The following is a 13,747-nucleotide window of genomic DNA, read 5'->3' as shown; positions in this document are numbered from 1 at the left end:
CACACTGTGCTTCTAGGCTGTGTCCAACACTATGTGGACACACAGTGACAGCATGTCTAGTAACACATCCCTTTAATTTTGTTCCAGCCAATCAGCTTAAATCTACGTCCTCTAGTTCTTGAACCCTCTGCTAGGGGAAACAGGTACTTCCTGTCTACTTTATCTGGGCCCCTCATAATCTTCTAATTTTGTATCCATCGTGCGGATATCTTCTAAATATTGTTTCTCCCAATTTTATTGTTAACTGATGGGAACCTAACCCTGAATTTTGGAAATCCAAATTACTGTGTCCCTCTTTACTTTAATTTCAGTCCTTTTGATTGATACCAGTGTTTCCTGACTGTTTCATTAATTAGTTGGTTTCTCTATGGACCATGTGTCAGTGCCTTGTTTAAAAGGATTTCTCACTCGCCTGGACCACATTAACCATTTTCCTGTTGTGCTGTTGTCAATAACTGAGCCTGTCTGAGACTCATTCTTCAATGTATCTTCTTCATGTATCTCCGCATACTAGCAGCATCTCATAGGAATGAGCTTAGTGTTCTTGGATATTAACTTTCTGCTGGCCAGTCTCTTCTTCCTCATGGTATTTCCGAACATTTTCCATGGCACACATCATATGTCCTGTAGGATTCAGTCATCGGGGCGCCATTTCCTTCCTCCGTGTCTGAGATAATCCGCCTCTTACTCCGCGAACTCTCGGTGAACGACCATTAAGATCCCCGTACGGGCCACCAAATGACGATCCGGATTCTTTCCCCTCAGTCTGGTTCAGTAAAAACTGAAGTTGAATACATTTTAAAGTTCAACACAACTTTAATAGCAGGGTTCTTAGTCTGCAGCATTGATTTGGACTCCTGATAGAGTCCCTCTATGCTGGCAGAGCAAGAACAAGAAACATACAGAAATCCACACGTTTTTATACAAATCAATAGGGGTTGGAACATACTTAACGAGGGTCAACACCAATCATAAGCCGGGCGTAGGTTGCCATGCGAGGTTACATTATTTCCGGCCAATCATAAATCGTCCATGTGCTGATCATGCTGCTGTTAGACATCAAAGGGGATACTTCCTCACCTTCCAACTTGGAATGTTCTTCCCTGTTCCTTCTGTTCTTTATCTCCCAACCTGGAATGTCTTTCAACTTTGGCTAAGCTCGTTACCTATATTGATCTGCCATAAACATGGAGACATTCAGACCAGTCCTTGAATCACATCAAAGACTCTACATTGCTAAGACCATGCAAACCTGCTGACTACGCAAACATATGGCCCAGCAGGAGGCCAGGCCACCTGTACCAATCTCAGTTACTAACTAATTAACCCTTTCTAACCATTTTGCATTCTGCTTCTTTGCCACGTAGGCATTTTAATATTTTACCGAAAACTGACCACGTAGGGATTCTCAAAGTTAGGTCACAGATCAGCCTGATCTCATTGAATGGCAGGGCAGGCTCAAGGGGCTAAATGGCCTACTCCTGTTTCAATGTTCCTTTCAATCAGAACAGCAGAAGGAAAGAAAGTGGGGTGAAAATCATGTGAAAATGATAAAATGGTTCCAGGGATGAGGGACTTCAGTTATGTAGAGAGATGAGAGAAGCTGGGATTGTTCTCCTTAGAGCAGAGAAGGTTAAGGGGAGATTTAATAGCAGTGTTCAATGTTGTGAAGGGTTTTGATAGAGTAGATAGGAAGAAGCTATTTCCACCGTCAGGCAGGTCAGTAACCAAAGGACACAGATTTAAGATAATTGGCAAAAGAACCAGGGAGGAGATGAGGAGCATTTTTTTTATGCAGCGAGTTTTTATGATCTGGAATGCCTGCCTGAAAGGATGGTGGAAGCAGATTTACTAGTAACTTTCAAAAGGGAATTGGATATATACTTGAAAAGGAAAAATTTGCAGGGCGATGGGAAGGAGCAGGGAGTGGGATTAATTGGATAGCTCTTTCAAAGACCCAGCAGAAACACGATGGGCTGAATGGCCTCCTTCTGTGCTTTATGATTCTATAAAATGCTCCTAGCAATCTTCAGGCTGGGCTCTTAAAATCCACACATATGCCTAGCAACCCTGATTCCCACTTCGAACGGGTGGGAACGTGAATCAGCACTATGTGGACAGGAACGCTGGAAAATGACATTGCCATCTAAATGGGGGACTTCATTTCAATTTTGACGCTTCACCCAGAACCAGAAATATAGCTGATGTGCAAAATGGGTCAAGATCCAGTGTTACAGATCTCCACCCCCCTTTTCCAATTGGTATTGCTGACTTTATGCCTGAAATTCAGGCATTACCGGTTGGAAAATCCATGCTAATTTGTTTATGGCTCCAGAGTATGCTCTGATTCTGATCAGATCAGCTCAATATTTGGAACTGATGTTAATGCAGTCACTCAGTGCAAATTATAATGATGAAAGAAGAGGAAAACTGAATGTGGACACATAGTTTATTATTTTATTAACTTGACATGTCACAGGTTGGCCAAGCTCATTAGTAATTAATGTACTGATCAATAAATGAGCGCAATTTGGAAACACGGGCGTAAACTGCAGGTCTGTATACATCACAGTTTACCGATCCCCAGGAAACAATGCCAACCAGGTTCCAGCCGGTATTCCCATAACAAACAAGAGGGCCACCAGAATCACCCTGGAATGGAAAAAAGAAAACCCTATCATTTCATTGTGTAACCAAAATTAAATAGGCATCACTGCAAAACCTTCTGACTGAATCCATCTTCACTTCAAAAGGCAAATGCAGCAGTACATTCCCATTGAAAGTAATGGAAATTCCCAGAACTCCCATTGCAAAGGATTAAATAGCATATTGTGACAATTAGATTAAGAGCATATTGTATTGCTGTCATATTATTGTTTTGCTAACAGTCAATTAATACTGCAATTATAAACTAACTGATAATTGATGGAATTAGTAACAATTTTTTTTAAAAGTACTAGTTAGTGAGTTAGTTACGAGGTTTGTATTATTCTATCACCATGAATTTTCAGTGATGCTGCTGCTTGTACCCGTACCATTGTACAGGTAGATTACTATTGGTGATGGGATTTCAAATCCATTCTGGCTTGAAATCCCAACTGAAATCAGCTGATCCATTCCACTGACATGAAATGAAATCATTGATGCCAGTTATGTTATGGAATTCACAGGGATGGCCATCCCATAACTCAACTAAATAACAAAATGCAACTCGTATCAGCCACTACCAGTTACATCTAGGTTTATTGCACAGAATGATAAAAAGAAATGACCATCTGGACAGATATTATAAGACATGATTTATTTCAACTTACTGCCATTTATTCTTAATCAAAATTAAAAGTGACTTGAAACGTTGTTATTTAAAACCATCAGTATATTGCAGACCTCACAATGGAAGAAGCCTGCTCAGGCCCTTAAACTTTTTTGAATGTTTTTCGCACTGCCTACCTGGCAAGAGGAGGATCCAGAAGCACCGGCACAAATCATTATATCGCTGATTTGATTCCCCCAGTACTGGTGACAGGTTTTTGGATCAATAATGGGAATATTGGTTTGCATCAGCTTGGTAGTAGTGGCTTAGTGGAAATAAATGAGGGAAGCAAAGATTATAATGAAGAACTGTAGGTAGATCTGTCTGAATGTACACAAAATTACTTTGGAGAAGTGCTTTGGAAGGTTCTTACAGCCTCCAGGTACAGTCCTTCCCCATCCGGTAGTAATACAGATTGTGCCTCCTGGAATGTACGCATTAGAAGCAGCAAGTCTGACCGGAGAGATGTAGCTATTGATATTGGCCGGGGAAGAGAGTCAGAGCAGAGCACAGTCATAGTTCATGTTATGGGGGTTCCAATAAGGATGGGTTATGACCTGAGACAAAGGTGTAAAATGTCACTTATTCAGTCCACATTCTTCATGAATGGTGTTAAAATAGCTAAGGATAAAGTTGAAAGAGACTTAAAATACTTAATAGACTCAACGCCCAACATGTTTAATCAATGCAGAGCTACAATCAACAAAGCCAATAGCCAAAACATTGGAATGTAAGACACAGGAAGTCGTGATCAAACTGTACAGTGCTCTGATCAAACTACACCTTGAACACTGTGTCCAGTTCTGGTCGCCAAAAATCAAGGGAGACATTAAAGCCCTGGAGGCAGCATAAAGAAGAGCAACAAGGGTATCACTGGTGTCAGGGGTCTGAGTTATGAGAAAAGACTGGAGAGACTTGAGTTTTTCAGCCTGGAAAGAAAGCACCTGGGAGGTGACCTTATAGAGGTATATAAGATAGTAAATGGGATGGAAAAGTTTAATTCAAAATAATATTTCAAAGTAAACTGTGGGAGTAGATCAAGGGGATGGTTCAAACTAGTAAAAGGTAAATTTAGGACCACAGTCAAGAGGGTCCTCCACACAGAGAGTGATCGATACTTGGAATGAGCCCCTGAGCAGAGTGGGGGAGGTGAACACCCTGGAATCATTTAAGAAACAATTAAATGCAGCAATGGGGAAGTGTAGGGTTGTTCCGGATGGGCCAAATGGTGCTCCTCATCCATGAGTATCTGGTGAAAGTCATAGTTGGGACTGAGATGATGTGAAGGTGGGTTATGGATTGTGAAGTACATAAAAACATTCAGTCTTAAGAATGTGTTCATCTATAAATGTAAAACTGTCTCAACTTCAATCATTAAAATCAAATTCACTGAACTGTTTATATATAAACCTACACATCGAGATAAAGCTTATGCTGCCCTGAGTTCCACCAAATCCTGATCCTTCCTTTCAACCTAAAAAATGTTGCGGGCAAAAGAAAGGGGAGAAAACTGAAAAATACAGAACTATCCTTAAAATCTCAGTGACATTACCGCTGTAATAATGTGGTAAACGTGAGGTGAACGTTGTGTGTGAGGTAAATGTTGAAAGAATGAGTGGCACAAAGAGAGCAGAATTCCCTGCAGGTACACGTGATTCAAAGGCTAAGAGAATATATCTTAAAAGCTATATTTAGTCAACATCATTCCACTTCTACAAAGTTCCCTATTACACAACTCTTGTGGGTGTAAGCTCTGGAAAGTCCTTTTCTTTGCAAAGGATCATTGTAAGAAATCTGCATTTGGAAACTTCTTTATTCGATAAATGTATTAGGATATAATATTGCACACTGTAATGTATCAGTGTGGTACATACCTGAAAAACATTTTTGATTTGAATTGGTTCCGCTGAGGAATACATATCAAACTCTCCAAGGACAACACGATGATACCTAGGGCTGTTACAAAAAAATCATTTGAAATGTTAATGTGCGGTGAAGTCTTGACACTTGTACTTGACACTAAATAAAAGGATTGGAAATCTTCCTATTACTGCAATAGATCAAGCTCCATGTGCTTTACATGGAAACACTTTAATTTACAAATATTGGAATAATCCGGAGACGGAAAGATGCTAAATTAAATGGTAGCTCTCAATGGTATCAGTCTAACCAGTCAGCTCTGGTGACGTACTCCTTCCTACGGTGCAAGGTGGCATTTTACTCTTTGTTGTGAGCCCAGCCTTCAAGGTTGGATGATTTGTGTGAACTTACTGTATGCCACTGGTGATGGGTGGGGAGACTTACACTCGTTAATGTGTATGACAGTGTTTATTTCCCCCACCTTCTGCTCAGTCACAGTATTGAATTATCATAGATTAGATGTACCATAGGCCAGATGGAACTCAGTGCTCCTTCTGGATTACTCATACCTCTTAGAACATGCAGGGGAGTGGTTCACTCATTCATACCTTTTCTGGATGTTGACATATACCAGAGATGATATTGAAGCTGCCACCGTCAATCTGCACTCATCCCTATTCACTGGAAAGAGGTGCCTTAAACTCTTTAAATGTCAGCTTTAGTGTGAGCATTCCCTATTGTGCCAATATTTGTAATATTCAACAACCTCATAGGCCTTCCAAGTGAGGTTGTAACCACAGGTTAAGGTAAATTTAAGGATAGTTTTGTGCTGTGAGCTGACATCCAATAAGATTAAATTGGGACTCTCCAGACATTTTCTTGCACCCAATGTGTGAGATAGATAGGGCAAAATCAATAGGGCAGAATCAAACTTAGTTCCAAGAAGTGAATAGTGTTCCAGCACAATGTGCTCCCCAGTCAGGAAATAAATCTGATGAAAGAAGATTGAAGTTATGTTTATGGTGAAATGTGCTCTATCACAATGTCAATTAATTCCTTTAATGTGGGGCCTTTAGCCTGTTTGCCTTCTGGTTACATTTCTGCAATTTAAATGTGATGACCTGTTATCAAATACTTACTTAAAATTGCAGTGGGCAGCAGTGATAACCCAGTTCTGATTTATTAGAGAGCCACCGCAGAAATGACGGCTGTAAGTGTCCTGTGAGGAAGGGTTCATAGAGACAACGTTTTAATCAGAGGAAGTGTGTAAAGTTTAAATGTACATTAGATACAAGGGGGGAAAATTTGGACCTCCCTTTGCCTGTTGCTCGGGTGCAAAATGGGTCCACAACCTACCAATTTTTGTCACCGATCGCATGCGAACAAAACATACAGGAAGTGTGTTGGTCGCCATATTGGTTAGGGTGCCCCTTAGTCGTCCTGGGCGCCTGCCTGTAACGAGCATTAGGTCCATTGCCTATGCAAATGGAGGACCTAATGCCCGTTTAGGGCCCCTTTTGCTAAATTGGTAAATTTAAGGATAGTTTTGTGCTGTGAGCTGACATCCAATTAGTCTAAATTGGGACTCTCCAGACATTTTCTTGCACCCAATGTGTGAGATAGATAGAGCAAAATCAATAGGGCAGAATCAAACTTAGTTCCAAGAAGTGAATAGTGTTCCAGCACAATGTGCTCCCCAGTCAGGAAATAAATCTGATGAAAGAAGATTGAAGTTATGTTTATGGTGAAATGTGCTCTATCACAATGTCAATTAATTCCTTTAATGCGGGACCAGATACAGATTTGCCTTCTAGTTTGACAGCACCATGTGCCTTGCATGCTGTGGTCAGTTTTCTCTGGCGCTTGAAGCTGCCAAACCAATGGTCCTTAAAGGGCCTGTGGCAGCTACTACCAAAAAGGTAAGTTTAAAAGAAAATCACGATTTTATGTTACTAAATATATGGCTGTCAGAGATTTAAATCCTGGGATGAGAGGGTTGTCCTATGAGGAGAGGTTGAGTAGAATGAGCCTATACTCTCTGGAGTTTAGAAGAATGAGAGGTGATCTCATTGAAACATATAAGATTCTGAGGGTGCTTGTCAGGGTAGATGCTGAGAGGCTGTTTCCCCTGGCTGGAGAGTCTAGAACTAGGGGCATTGTCTCAGGATAAGGGGTCGGCCTTTTAAGACGGAGATGAGGAGGAATTTCTTCACTCAGAGGGTTGTGAATCTTTGGAATTCTCTACCCCAGAGGGCTGTGGATGCTGAGTCGTTGAGTATATTCAAGGCTGAGATAGAATAATTTTTAGACTCTAGGGGAATCAAGCGATATGGGGATTGGGAAGGAAAGTAGAGTTGAGGTTGAAGATCAGCCATGTGATTGAATGGTGGAGCAGGCTCGAGGGGCCGTATGGCCTACTCCTGCTCCTAGTTCTTATGTCCTTAAATAGAACATTACAAGTTATAATACAGTAATATTATAAACTAATATTACCTGCAGAGAAACCTGCCATGGCCAGGATCCTGGTTTAGCATACTGTCCATTGACAATTCTGGAAACATAATTTTCGATGGGAATGACTGATGCAACTGTAAAGTAAACACATTTTATCAATAGCTAAAAATGTTTTTATTACCCCTTTCGGCACTTTATAAAAGGACTGAACGTCAATGTTTGTCTTTTTAATTAGGAAGAAGACTACAAGATTGCACTTAGTTTCTACTGAGTTTCCTGTGAGTTTGTGGAATGCAGCAATATTGACCAATGCAATAGAAGTTTAGTTTGAGTATGCTTCAAATTAAAAATGTTCTGGCAGTTCTACAAAATTCAACCAAAGTTGTTAAAACCAAGAATTATTTTTAAGATTAACATACATTTCATGTAAAAAAATAGCTATTACATCACATAAAAAGTCAAACGTTTATTGTACATATTTGACAGCGTTATTTCTAGGATATTTTTCTTCATGGTATTTCAGTTAAAAACAATCCTTTGTTAATGTTTTAACGTAAAGGATCAAATAATTTTGTTGTAACTGTCACCAGTGGTTGCTGCGGTGATAGAGAGACAGATGATCCAGAAGAGAGCCATGCTTGCCTTTCTTGTTTGGTTATTGTTTGTTCAGGCTAGCTGCCTTATATATATTTTTTGTAGCTGTCAGCCATATCTGTAACTGATAAGGAATATTAATTCACCAATTAAACAATGACCATGGAAGTAGATTACTTGTAAGAAAACAAATGTACGTTGGGCACTTTTGTTTAGTCTTAACGCTTTGATCAAAATACTTTTCTGGTTCAAGTGGGAAAATAAGCATACTGTCTGTCAAGATTTGTCATTTTTATTTACTTATTCTTGAACTGCAGTTGTAATCTCTGAAAGCAGATGGTTAAAGAAATAATTTTCAATGCATCTCCCACATGCAATCATTCTTTTTTATTGCCTACCTGCACCTCCAAAACATCACCTGCCCTTGCCCCATTAGAGTTTTTTGAGGATGTAGCTAACAGGGTAGATAAAGGGGAACCAGTGGATGTAGTATATTTGGATTTTCAAAAGGCATTCGATAAGGTGCCACATGAAAGGTTGTTACACAAGATAAGGGCTCATGGGGTTGAGGGTAACATATTAGCATGGATAGAGGATTGGTTAATGGACAGAAAACAGAGAGTAGGGATAAACTGGTCATTATCAGGTTGGTAGGCTGTAACTAGAGGGGTGCTGCAAGGATTGGTGCTTGGGCCTCGGCTATTTACAATCTATATTAATGATTGGATGAAGGGACCGAGTGTAATGTATCCAAGTTTGCTGACGATACAAAGCTAGGTGGGAAATTAAGCTGTGAGGAGGACACAACGAGTCTGCAAAAGGATATGGACAGGTTAAGTGAGTGAGCAAGAAGATGGCAGATGAAGTATAATGTGGGGAAATGTGAGGTTATTCACTTTGGTAGGAACAATAGAAAATCAGAATATTTTTTAAATGGTAAGAAACTATTAAATGTTGGTGTTCAGAGAGGCTTGGGTGTCCCAGTACAAGAAATACAAAAAGTTAGCATGCAGGTACATAAGACAATTAGGGAGGCAAATGGCATTTTGGCCTTTATTGCAAGGGGGTTGGAGTACAAGAGTAAGGAAACTTTACCACAATTGTACAGAGCTTTGGTGAGACCTCACCTGGAGTACAGCATACAGTTTTGGTCGCCTTATCTAAGGAAGGATTTACTTGCCTTAGAGGTGGTGCAACAAAGGTTCACGAGATTAATTCCTAGGATGAGAGAGTTGTCCTTTGAAGAGAGGTTGAGTAGAATGGGCCTATACTCTCTGGAGTTTAGAAGAATGAGAGATGATCTCATTGGAACATATAAGATTCTGAGGGGACTTGACATGGTAGAGACTGAGAGGTTGTTTCCCCTGGCTGGAGAGTCTAGAACTGGTGGGCATAGTCGCAGGATAAGGGGTCGGCCGTTTAAAACTGAGATGAGGAGGCATTTCTTCACTCGGAGGGTTGTGAATCTTTGGAATTCTCTACCCCAGAGGGCTGTGGATGCTGAGTTGTTGAGTATATTCAAGGCTGTGATTGATAGATTTTTGGACTCGAGGGGAATGAAGGGATATGGGGATCGGGCAGGAAATTGGAGTTGAGGTCGAAGATCAGCCATGATCTGATTGAATGGTGGAGCAGGCTCGAGGGGCTGTAAGGCCTACTCCTGCTCTTATTTCTTATGTTCTTATGTTCTTATATCTCATCCCGTCTGCCATTGAGACCCTCATCCAAGCTTTTGTCACCTCCAGACTTGTTTATACCATTTGGCCTCCCATTTTCCACCCTCCATAAACTTCAGCTCATTCAAAGCTGTTGCCCACATCCTATCCCACAACAAGTCCTGCTCACCCATCACCCCTGTGCTTGTTGACCTAAATTGGCACCTGGTCCCTCAACGCCTCAAATTTAAAACTCTCATCCTCATGTTCAATTCCCTTCATGGTCTTGCCCTTCCAATTTTCTATAACTTCTTCCAGCCCTACAATCCCCGAACTCTCTGTTCCTCTGATCCTGGTTTTTAGTGCATCTCCCCTCTTTTTGTCCCATACTGGTGACCGTGCCTTCTGCCGCCTAGGCCTTAAGCTCTGGAATTCCTTCCCTAAATCCCTCTGCCTCTCCACCTCCCTCTCCTCCTTTGTTGTTGTTTTTTCTCTCTCTATAAATTTCCCCCATTTTAACCTCTCTCCCATCCTGTGCCATGTGTAGCTGAGAGGACAAATAGGCAAATGCTGTTAAGGTTTCTCTCTCTCTCTAATCTTTTGAGACTGGACTGATTGGCATTGCACACAGTGACAAACAATGCAGCATAATGTCCTCCCTGGGACTTTATTTCCTTTGACCTGCATCATTCTCACTGTCGCACGACAGAAACCTGTGGAATTATTAAAATGTAGAGATTAAAAAATGTCAGTTATGTGCAGTGATGGGATAGAATGCTCATCTGACATTTTTGATCCCATTTAATGCAGTTTTGGGAATCTACAGCAATTAAAAGTAATAAATAAATTAAACAAAGGCCCACACAGTCTAATCCTAAATTGATCCTTGCACTTCATAAAAGTGGAGCTACTGCATTACCTATATGATGTTACAGATGATATTGATAATTAGTTGGAAAAGAAGAATTACTAATGAGAGTACAAATAGCACAAGAAATAAACGATGAGACTAATTATAATGAAAAAAATGATACAATGCGGCATATTATTCTGGCATTAGAAGGAAAGTAGTTGGGGTTGTTACTGCCTGGGAAAGTTGATGGTAACAGAACAAGAGTCAGGTGAAGAAGATCATAATAAAAACAGAAAATGCTGGAGAAGCTCAGCAGGTCAGGCAACATCTGTGGAGAAAGAAACATTTAACATTTCAGGTCGATGACCTTTCGTCAGAACCGTTAACCGTTCGGCCTGAAACGTTAACTTCTCTTTCTTTCTCCACAGATGCTGCCTGACTTGCTGAGCTTCTCCAGCATTTTCTATTTTTATTTCAGATTTCCAGGATCCGCAGTATTTTGCTTTTGAAGAAGACTGTAGCTAGATGATGTGTCAGAATTGGCAAGAATAACACCAGGGGCTGATACGATCCACCTGAAAGAAAGAAAGAAAAAAGACTTGCATTTCTATAGTGCCTTTCACGACTTCAGGACGTCCCAAAGCACTTTACAATCAATTAAGTACTTTTGAAGTGTAGGAAACCTGTGCTGAGATTGGAAAATGTACAGTGCACTGGTCATTATCCTCCAGAATGGAGAAGGCACATAACCCCCTTTGTAGTCTTTTAACAACATTTGGGAATTGCTTGTTTCTTTCCATTTTGCAGACTGCCCATAAGTCTAAGTATTGGCAGTTGTGGTTCTGTCTCTGCTGTTCTGGAATTTTATTTCATGATTCGCTATTTTTCTATGAATATACATCTGGAATGTTATTTTTCATGGCAGTGTCTTAATGTAAATGTATATATATTCACAATTCTTTTGCACTGGAATGTTCTTAGAGGAGACTGTAGACTGATTGCAGTTGCTGGGAAATTTCCCATTAACTGTTGTTACTGTGGTAACTCCTTCATGGCTAAATCGGCTATTACTGATACAGGTGCTTTTTCTGGGTGGGATTACACATGATTGTTTTCCCCTGAATGAAAGACTTCACCAGTTGATATATGGGGGGTGCAGAGAGCTGTTTGCCCTATAGGTACATAATTCAATAAAATAAAACACTTTATCAGTGTCAAGCAGCTGCTAAAGGATCTGCACCAAATACAGAAAAGCTGTGCTGGGGATGATAAAAAGGGCTCTCATTTTCCCACTATTAATTACGCCGAGCAAGGGCACAAAGATTATTATTTGTGATAAAACTCGCTTAATGCTTAAACAAGGTGCATTTGACAAACATTAGATATATTTTATGAAGCAGCAACTAAAATTTACCTGGAAAATTGCCTTTATTTTTCCCACGCATGGGTACATATGTTTACTGTATTGGCACAGTAAGTATTGTAGATCGGAGCAAAAAGTTGCAAAGGGACAGTGATGGATTAAGTGAATGGGCAAAACCGTGGCAGATGGAGTTCAATGTGGGGAAGTGAGGTCATCCATTTTGGACCTAAGAAAGGTAGATCAGAGTATTTTCTAAATGGTGAGAAGCTAGGAACTGTGGAGGAGCAAAGAGATTTAGGGGTCCATGTACAGAAATCACTAAAAGCTAGTGGACAGGTATAAAAAATAATTTAAAAGGCTAATGGAAAGTTAGCCTTCATCTCAAGAAGGCTGGAATACAAAGGGGTGGAAGTTATGCTGTAGTTGCATAGAGCTCTGGTTAGACCTCATCTGGAGTACTGTGTACAGTTCCGGGCACCGCACCTCAGGATGGACATATTAGCTTTGGAGGGAGTGCAGCCCAGATTCACCAGAATGATACCGGGGCTTAGAGGGTTAAATTATGAGGACAGGTTGCATAGAGTAGGCTTGTATTCCCTCGAGTATAGAAGATTAAGGGGTGATCTAATTGAGATGTTTAAGCTGAGTAAAGCATTTTATAGGGTGGATAGAGAGAAATTACTTCCGCTGGTGGGGGAATCTAGAACAAGGGAGCATAACCTTAAAATTAGAGCTAGGTCATTCAGGGGTGATGTCAGGAAACACTTCTTCACACAAAGGGTAGTGAAAATCGGGAACCCTCTCCCCAAAAAGCTGTTGAGGCTAGGTCAATTGAAAATTTCAAAACTGAGATAGATACATTTTTGTTAGGTAAGGGTATCGAGGGATATGGAACCAAGGCAGGTAGATGGAGTTAAGGTACAGCTCAGCCATGATCTAATTGAAAGGCGGAATAGGCTCAAGGGGCTGAATGGCCTACTCCAGTTCCTATGTTCTTAAAATATTAATACAAAGTATCTGTTTTCCAAGGATATCCATTCTTATGAATTTTGTATAGCTTGATGTACACAGAGGTTCCAATGTGCAACCCAATGGGACACACATTAGAGTCAAGAGGACCCAAGCACATGACACACATGATAAAGTGCAAATGTGTTATATCTAATCGGGTCTATGAGGTTTTTCAGAACACTTCTGTCTCCATTCAGTTTTTCTCCCATTCTTTTCTGAATGTGCTGACTTATGCTTAAGTACCAGCAGATCTCCAGCATCTTATTCAGACTGTCATTCTTCATGTGTGATCCTAGACAGTGCATGTCAGCATGCTATTTGACAGTGGGGGGCATCACATCCGAACCTGATACTGTCCTCTCTTCAGGTCCACAGATATGGACATTCTCGTGGGAGTCACTGGAGAGTGAGCAGGAGAGGGAATTCTAGGTCATTTCCACCCTCTCTAACCCAGTAGTGCTGAGGCCAAATGTAGAAAAAGTTAACTCAGCGAAGACCAAGGACTGTACCTGGGTGCTTCCTGGTCTGTGTGGTTTAGTATCATACTGGACAGTGCATTTAGCATTTAGGAGGGGTTGGGTCCATGAAGTTTTCGATGGGGTTTGTGAGTAAATACTATAGTGATGTGCTGCAATTCTGTGCAC

The 13,747-nt window shown here is 40.7% G+C and overlaps 1 pseudogene; it reads right to left on the bottom strand.

Moving 5' to 3' along the window:
- Positions 1 to 2,493: 2,493 nt before the first annotated feature.
- Positions 2,494 to 12,174, bottom strand: LOC137333413 (chymotrypsin-like protease CTRL-1; annotated as a pseudogene).
- Between the last annotated feature and the right edge of the window lie 1,573 nt (positions 12,175 to 13,747).

Source organism: Heptranchias perlo, chromosome 16, assembly GCF_035084215.1.
Source record: "Heptranchias perlo isolate sHepPer1 chromosome 16, sHepPer1.hap1, whole genome shotgun sequence".
Lineage (NCBI taxonomy): Eukaryota > Metazoa > Chordata > Chondrichthyes > Hexanchiformes > Hexanchidae > Heptranchias > Heptranchias perlo.
This window is presented reverse-complemented; position numbering and strand designations above follow the sequence as displayed.